Here is a 9,727-nt window from a genome sequence, read left to right as displayed (position 1 = left end):
ATCCACAAGTTCCCACTCCATTGGCCTTATTCAAATGCAATTTATATCCCCAAGGCTTAACTTCTCTCTGCCAAGTCCTCCCTACATACCCTACGCTGAGACACATATGATCCACCCCTCAAAATCGGAACAATTAAAATGATTTATCGATTGTCTTTAGCTATAACTTTGAGGCTGTGTGCCTGCATATGTGGAGCGGGGAATGTCTACTTCGCATTCTGCACATCATCTCGCGCATCCGTTCCTCCCCCTGCAGGCTGTGACATGTTTAGCAAATTACGTGACTGACTGTACCAACCCCCTGCACTCCCCGAAAGCACTGCCAAACGATAATAAACCGCAACAGTTTGTCACCAAATACATCAATGTCAAGTCAGCAATAATGCCACAGGACAGGATACAGTAGATAGGATGGGGCTGCTCTGCCTCTTTCCAGGGGTTAACAATTTAAATGAGGGAAGAAAAAACTTCATCCTCCCACCCTGCATGCCATGTCCTGGCAAACTGATGTCGCAGCTGCTCAATAGATTTTGATGGATTCCCGAGCCATCAACTTTCATCATTTTGCATCCTACAACTAATAATAATAAGCCAAGGAATAAATGTATAGCCATCCTCCAGCCCCCCCTCGGGGCTGATTACAGATTTGTTTCCCACAGCCAGACGGTGAGTTTTCTATTTGCAGAGCAGCAAAGCGAAGCAGAGCACCCACGCACCCACACATATGGCTGAAAATAAAGAAGGAGAACGAACAGCTGGATCAACGTTACCCACGTCATCAAAAGGCCAGAAGAGGCGAGCCACAAGAAGGAGCAGCAGCAGCAACAGCCACAGTGGGTGGACAAGTGGGTGAGCATCGCGATGGAGGACCACAAGTAGAGCCATTACCCAGGACCCTAGAACAATCTATGTGGGTGCTTTTGATACTGCGTGGGCCGCATGGAAATATTGCCCCTGATGTCTGATGCCACACACACAGAGAAAGAGAGAGAGAGAGCGAGTTGTCGTCGTGTCGGCTGCCTTGGCCATGACGTGGGCGGAATTGCCTGCCACTTTCCCTGGCTGCTCTTGCTCCTGCCTCTGCCTTTACCACTGAACTTTTATGAACTTCTCCACCGATTGCACTTTACCCTGCCAGTGGGCGTGGGTGTGGCGTGGTGCTAAAAGCCAATTAGAACTTGTTAAAATATCTAATTAAATTGAAATGAATACACCTTTTAGAGGCAAAGAGTGGAACTAAAACAGGTGGGGAAACGACAAAGAAATGTTTGGACTGTGCTGCTGAAGAAAAACGCATGGAAAAACAGTTGAAAAATTAATTAAAAATCAACGAATTTTACATAATTTACATTCATCTTTTAAACAGACATAAACCCACCAATTGGTGTCCTAACTTGGACCACATTATGCCAGCTTTCTGTCTTTTTTTTACAGAGCAACCGATAAATCCTTTCTAATTTTATGTACTCCAAAACATAAGCTTAACCCCGTGGCACGAGCTACCTATTCTTGGATACCAATTTGATATTCAAGTTTCCCCCTGAGTATCCCGCACAACCCTATAAATAGCCAAACTGCAATTTAATGGCCAATCTTTTGAGGCTGGCCCACGAGCAGGTCGACGCATAAATTCTCATTACAAGGATGGTGGGAAGAACCCACAGACCCCACACACAACAGGCACCCAAAGAGTGGTGGAGCAAGAGAGGCTCTAGCTCTGGCTACTCTCTGGGTTAACAGCCCCTATCGAATGATGCCCACGCCGCGAGCCAAGCAAATTTTTCCATTGAACGAAGGAAACAAGAAGCTGTGCTCCAGTGCATCGAATACATATTTCTATGTATATATATGTTTGTATATAGTAGTTGCATTTATTGGTTGGTATATATGCCAATGGCCTATATACAGTCAAGAGTCGGGGTACAGTCACGTCACTTCCATTTCCATTTCCAGTTGCATTGCTCCACATTCACTCGTTTTTCTAACGAACTCGAAACAAGGCACGATGTTTTCTGCCATGTACAATGAATCGGGATTACATATACAGCACTGTATATGTTTCCATGTGCTTTGTATCCCTATGTATCCTTGAAGGAGAGAGCGAGCGAGCGCTCTGTATCTGTTGGATACATTGTGCAATAAAATATTTACACGATACATTTGGATGTTTTCTGTGTTGTGCCATTCTGAGCAGTGGAATACTTAGCCCTGGCATCAAAAGCAAAACGACTGAATGCCGCACGTAGCACAGCCAGTCCTTGCCCCCACATCCACACCCATCCTGTTGCTGCTTAAACTCAAGTTGAACCACTTGACTCTGACGCTGTTTACTCATTTATTCAGCAGCAGCCTTTGGCTCGAGTAGATGCGAGTGGCAGCCACTGTTAACTAATGAATAAGCCCGTTCCATTGTACCCGAATAGCACAGTGAGTGCTGGTGAATAATTTAGCCAACGCAGCGGGATTGATCTTGGATATTTATGAGCATAATTCTATGGATTGATCTACGGTAATGAGTGGGTGAATGAATTTAATACATGAAAAGAAGTATACCAAGAAAAATAATTAACATATTGAATATTTAGGTGAATTGAGTACAGCAGAAGGGAAATATGCTTAAGATAATGCTAAGAATATTTACTACTTTCATTCACTTCTTAGTCTTAGCTGCTCCAAATGAATACTCGTAGCATTCCCTATGATTACCATTCAATCATTCAAAGCATTTCCAAGCGTTCATCATTCAAGCGAAAGGCTCTCCTCCGCTGCCACTCGTCGTCTACTCACTCGACAGCTCCCACTCCAGCCCCAGCATCATTCAATGCAAAATTCATTTACGTTGTCCTGTTTCATGTTTTACGTTACGCTACGCGCGTCCCATATACGAAGCGAGCGAAGCGGCCCCACAACCGAGTGCCCATGTACCCGACAAAGCCGACCAAAGCCGAAGCGGAGAGAGGTGAGCGTCGACCGGGGGAGATACGAATACGAATACAAATGTACCGTCATCGTTCATTTTACGATAAAATGCAACTCTTGCCAGTGACGTAACAAACAGCGTACGAAGTATGACGAGAGAGAGACAGCACGGAAGGAGTACCGAACTATGACGAGAGAGCAGGACAGGAAAGAAGGAGTACGAGTACGAGTACGAGTGGGTGTTGTAGCGTAAAACTTCGTGTGGCATCGTTGCAAACGTAGTAACCTATTTACCAGCAAAGAGCTCTCTATATACAGGATACACACAGGACTACATACCTCCTATATCTAGACTCGTTTTGGAGGGTATACAATATACGAGTATAGCTTCCCCCTGCTGGACTGGTTGGTTTCGCCTGTTGCAGGCATCATCGTCGTGTCGTGACATGGTTACTTTTTTGCTGCTTTCTGGCTGGCTCTGCTGCCGCCCGGCAGCTACACGGCTTTTTCTGCTCGACTTTAAGCAGTGACGTCACAAGTGATTACGTATACGTCAATGGTGCTCTGTGTGCTGGTGCTTTCAAAAGAGGTGGTAAATTGTGACTCTGTGACCAAGAAATTAGCGTAACAATCGTCAAGTCCGTCAGTCGCCAGGCGGTCCCCGTTGCTGCCGTCGTCGTCGTCATCAGTCGGTGGATTCGTTGCGCCTCAAAGGCATATCCAATGGGGTCGGTCTACACGTGTCGGGCCTGCCGTCATTCGACATTGGGGCACATCGAAAACACATCATTATCATCATCGGTCCGTCAGTCGTTTGTAATTAGCTTCGAAACAAAGTTTTGCTCTCCTTTTTAGTGATTTTATGGCCCTTCCATCACTAATGGTGAACGTCATGACCATTCCATGTCATAGTTTTGGCGCAATTTGTACTAGGAAAAGGACGCGGAGCGTGGGTGTACTATACGAATGGTTGTACGAGGTCAAAGTGCCTCGCCTCGCTTCGCCTTCTGCCCCGCTTTGATCTTTGTAATTGGGTTACCAGGACAGAGGAGGCAGCACTCCCACACACTATCCAATCAACACTCCCACACTCTCTGCCACTGTTGTGGGTGTATTGTGGGCGTCGGTTACAGTTACAGTTACAGTTACAGTTCCAGTTACATGTTACTGTAACAGCTTCGGTGGAAAGTCGAGAAAGCTGTGTGGATTTTCCGGTGTCCATTTTGTGTGACAGTTTGACATTATGTGATTTCCCGTGCTGCATTTTCATGCGTAACCAGGAGGGGGGATTTCATAAATTGGACATTGGATTGGCACTTGGATTGCATTCAGAAAGGGCCTTGCATAGTACTCATTGTTTGTGAATAAGTTATTCAATTTTAGTTGAACTTGAAAGTGAGTTACGAGTATATCCGAATGGGGGATTAGTCAAAGGGATTTAGCCTTGACATTTGACAAGGATTTAAGGAATAAAGGAATTTTGATGGTGATTTCTGGACTCAAATATTCACTAAATAAAACCCACAATTATTCAAATCAATATATTATTTTCATATATCATCCATCATTCACTTAATGTCTGCATGCCTTCCATTCATTCATTCATTCTACTTGACTTTTCATCATTCATGCATCATTTGATTAGAGTTCAGTATTCCCAAATGGATCATTGAATATTCACATTGCTAGAAGTCAGTCCCCAATGGAAGTCCATTCAGTCTAGATTATTTTATTCAAACTACAATTCCCAGAGCAAGTCATTCCAGCTATTCATCAGGCAAATGACTCGTTTCCAATTTATTTTCTATTTCGAAATCCTTGAGGACCTGTCGCTCTACTCCCTCATCCTCCTCTTGATATCTCTATCTGTCTGTGCCCCCTGCCATACCCGCCATATCCACCTACCTATTCGAAAGTTCTGCAGTTGCTATCGTGGGCGGTGGAATTCGCTAGAGTATAAGGCTCTCTGGGGTAAAGTCCATTAGTCAGACGCCCACGTAGGTGGGCTCCCGCTATCCTTATTCCTCAGCATATGACTACCATTTGACGCTCAGCCTCTCTTTCTCTCTCTCTGGATTTGGATGACATTCATTTAGGGCTCCTCTCTTCCTACTACTCCTGCTCCAGCGGCTGGTGCTGCTTTCTTTAACAGTTGCGGCTTGCACTTATTTAAGCAGTGCAAGCAGGGCAACTGCACTTCAGTCGTCGTCGGTCAGCAACCGCTTGCACTTGAACATGAAATAGCAACAACACGGCAAAGGCAAATACAAAAATAAAGCGAAACAGAAACCGTAACCGAAAACGCACTTGAAAACGAAAACAAAGCGGGAAGCAAGAAGAGGTTTGTTCTATTGAATTGGATTTTAAACCGCGCTTTGCGTTAATTCAGGTGCGAAAGCCACCAGGCAGCCATCAGCCGGTAGTATTTCGCGTAGTATTGTGTGTCCACAAATGGTACAGGCGGCTGCACTCGCTTTTCGGTTTGGTGGACATGAGAAAGGTGAGTGCGCGAAAGGTCAAAGTTGAGGCCGAGAACATTCCACGCGCCAAAATCCACACAAACACAAACACACACACATACACATCAGCGCGCTTCCCACTCGTTTTTAAACACACAAAAGGTCACATGGCCGTAGAACGTTGTCTGGTACGATGTTCCTGCCGCTTGAAGGGTAAACAAGAACGAAGGGTAAGGTGCGGCCACTGCCACGGGGCAGTCTGCCTCCCTCTCTTACTCCCACTCCCTTTTGCTTGTGCATTCATTAGTGACTGCTAGCAAGCAGTTTCTAACTGCAGATTCTCTCTCGTACACTGCCTTACCAACTCCCGAATGTACCCTGCATTCGCTCTGCTGCACTGCTGCTGCTAACGCTGAACTTGAACGCCAAGCACGAGGCAGAGGCCGTGCAGCAGCGAAAGAAAGAACTAGAAGCAGAGCTGAGCGCATACAAAAGCCCAACAAAAAGTGTCGACCCCTTGCCCCCAGTCGGGTTCCGCTCTTCTTCCGCTTTGTGCCACAGAAAGAGAAGAAACGTCGCACTGGGGGCAGGGCATACATTTTCGCTACGACGCAATTGGAAAACATATTCATGCAATCATCAATTGCGCTTTGCGCCAGAAGCAACAAAAAAAACACACGAATTTAGGTGAGCAGAAGAGGAAGAAGAATTACGTAGAGATGACGAAAAGGTGGGACACAGCGACTAAGGGATGCTCTTTAGAGCTTTCAATCGCTATAATGCTATCAAACAGAATCGAATCAGCGCTAACTGGCACTGAGTAACCATACCCTCAACCTTTATCAATCATGGAAACTCCACCCCGAATCAAAAGCTTAAAAACAAAACCCTTATCACAGTCCCCTATGCCCTGAAGCCGAAACAAAGGGTAACCCGCCACAAAGCTGTATGGCGCACTTGTCGTGTTGCACGTGAAATGGGAACGTGGGAATGGATTGTGCACTAAGCACACAAGCACACTGAAGAAGAGAGAGGGGGTGTAGGGCAAGAACTGTACGACAATCGCCATTGAGGCGCCACCTAGAAATTATTTATTGTTTAAACTGCAGTCCCTGCCCCCCGCGTCCGCCCCCTGGTGACACACACACACATAAAAAAGAGAGCGTTTAGAATTTATTAACACATGGAGTTGTTCCATTTTCTTTTTCGCCTGCCGCCTTTTTTGTTTTAATTGACCGTTGCAAATTCGTTTGGCGCCAAATTCATTTTCACACCGCCTGGCGCCGTCGCACGCGGCGTATGCGCAATATATATCGGTCTGGCATGGGGTTCCAGTAGGCGAGTGTTCGGGAGGGAGAGTAGTATATGGAGTAGGAGCCAGCAGACACACGTGTGAATTTTGTTGATTTGTTCACTCTGGCTTTTCCGCGTTTTATTTGTTTGGCGTTTGAAAAGAGAAACGAAGGGGGGCTAAAGGGGAGAGGGCAAAGGGGAAATAGTAGTTGCTCCCACGCGCTGTGTTAATTAAATTATGGCTTTTAATTCAATTGTTTTTGCCGCTGCAACGACATGTCCATTAATTTATAATCGAATTTCGATCAAAACTCACAAAAACATAAAACCAACATTCAGTGTGCAGCCTTAGTTCCATTTATCATTGCATCGCATCGATACTGGACGAAAATGGAAACTAATTGAATAGGAAAAAACAATGAGTGTTTTTCAGTGGCATTTCAACAAGCCCATCCTTGCAGTCCTCTGACATTTCATCAGCGTTTCATTTGACCTTTGCCACTGTAATTGGATTGTCAATCAGGGATACATATATTTGCAGCTTAAAGGTCTAACATCAAACACAATTCTAACCCATTCTTTATCATCTACTCTCCCATGTATTCTCTTACTCTCATTCCCTCCAAATCAATTCCAGCGATAGCCCTTTCAGCGTTGAACCTACCCAAGCATAATTCATTGTCCACTCCCATGACCTTCGGATTCCTTTAGCGGACTGCCCTTTAGCGCATTCCATGCAACATGCCCCAAAGGAACTATAAATATGCAGAGGTCAATCGATAATGCCCCAAAGGCAAGCACTGAAATTAATATTTAAAATAATTTCCACCTTTAAATTGCTGGTTTGTCGTCTCATAATTGACCAACGAAATATTTCCGCTCAACAATTAAATGAAATATTTCTTTCCTCAATGTGATGCCCCGCCACTGCCCCACCCCCCTTAGTGGCCTTTCACTGTTTGCTAATAAATTAAACAAATTGAGGACGGATTGTCGGGTCCATTGATGTGTAACTCTGGGATACCACCAGCACCACCGCTGCGGACCCATCGAACGCCAGTCAGCGGGTTTTATTAATGGGTAAACTTAGTGACAACTAAATGGAGAGCTGCAGGGCACCGGGAGGGAGGGGGGAAAACCGAACCGGTTAGCGGAGAGGCTCTGCGGGGGGAAAGCCAGTAATTAAACGAGACCAGCCCCAGAGCCTCACCTGAGCCGTAGACCCAGACCCAGACCCAGACCCCCCGACGAAACAGGTGGAAGCAAAGCAATCGAAGACGAAACCGAACGAACCCAAAGATCAAACTATGGGATCGTAGGGGGCAGGGGGCAGGGGGCATACCATATCTTCGCCTAATGATTCGCTTTTCTAGTCTCTGGAATGCCTCCGAATCAACCAAAAAACCAACACAGGCGAAATCCCCACTAATCCAAAAGCAATCTTCGATTTCAGTTGAATTTTTGTTGGTTGAGAAATTAATTTTTTATGCTAAGCGTAGATTTGTTTTATGCAAATTTTCGAATTATAAAAACATATACAGGTGGTATATCTCTCCTCTCTCTCTCTCTCTCTCTCTGTGGAGCATATCTATATTTTTGGAGGCGACATTGTGTCTCGTCGAACTCCGGACTTGTCGCCCATTAAAAATGCTAATTTCCTCAAATATTTTTTGTTTTGCTCACAAGAAGCTGAATGCAAAAAACACAGCAGAAGCACATCGGCTGGCTTTTGTGTTTGTTCTCTCTCGTATGCGCATTAACAAATGAATTAGCCAGAAAATGCTAAAATGCTGTAGCCCCAAAAACAAAATGATGAAAAAAGTCAACAAAAGTTGAGTCGAAATCGAAAAACATTAAAAACTAAATGCAAACATGAAGGGTTTAAGGACTAGCTTGCAATCTATAAGTAATATTTTGTATAGATTAAATGTTATATGTAGATTTTATAAATAACACTGAAGTCTCTCTAAAGACCATCCATAACTCGTGTTTCTGGTTGGATTTATCAGCCAAATGTTGTCCCTTGGTTAGTAATTGTTCATAAATCAAATTAAACTCAAGAAATCTGTTCTTTTAATGATTCGTCTTCGAATTCTGTGCAAGATATGATACTACTACAAATATTTTTTGTTTCCACCAATTTGTGGCCTAATCGATATTTTTGTTATTTTTGGAGCGTGCAAAGTTTACCTAATCTTATCAGTAGATCGATTTTTGACACTAAGCACACATTTTTTGATGAAAATAAATGTTTCTTTTAAACTTAGAAAAAGAATACCAAATCGAAATAAGATAAATAATATAAAACAAATCACAAAGCAATAAATAAAAACGAAAATTCAATGACGAAAGAGCAGCCGCAGCAGCAGCAACAGCAAAGACAGTTTACGGTAAAGAGAGTGTGAGAGAGAGCAGCGACCGCGCTGCCATCTTCCCCTCAACAAAACTCAATTTTAATGTTTTGTTTTCGCCGCATCTCGCTCGCACTCGCACTCGCCAGTGGCATGGCTCTGCTTGAGTTTCGTAGTAAAAACGTAAAGACGAAAAGACAGCAAGTGAATTTCCACTCACACACAGGCAAAGAACTCACGCATACATACGAAAAAAGGCGCGCTTGACTGAAACCAAAACAGGGAACGTCTGGGACACAACGAAACACTGCGCGAAGAGAGCAGAGCATTGGACTGTGTGTGGGACGCATGCGAACGATCACAATGAATTGTGGACTGTGGGCTGCATGTGAGGAACTTAAGAGCGCCGATCAATGAAACGATCCAACGCCAAGCAGATTTCAGTGGAGAGGTTGAATGGAGTGAGGTCCAAATAGTTCAAATTCCAGCAATGCACATACATAATTGGGGTCTCTCGTCGATGAAAAGAGACACAGATAGAAAAAGAGACAGAAAGACAGTAGGTGGAGGTGCATGCCACTCAGAGTGAGCGCCACAACCCGTTAAAACTGCCATCAGAAATTTCGGGAAAAACTGTCAAGGCTGACTCATAGTTGTTTTTGTATTATTTCGCAAAAAATATCTTTCTCGAACAGAAAAAGTACC

This window comes from Drosophila guanche, unplaced genomic scaffold (assembly GCF_900245975.1).
Source record: "Drosophila guanche unplaced genomic scaffold, DGUA_6, whole genome shotgun sequence".
NCBI classification, from domain to species: domain Eukaryota; kingdom Metazoa; phylum Arthropoda; class Insecta; order Diptera; family Drosophilidae; genus Drosophila; species Drosophila guanche.
This window is presented reverse-complemented; position numbering follows the sequence as displayed.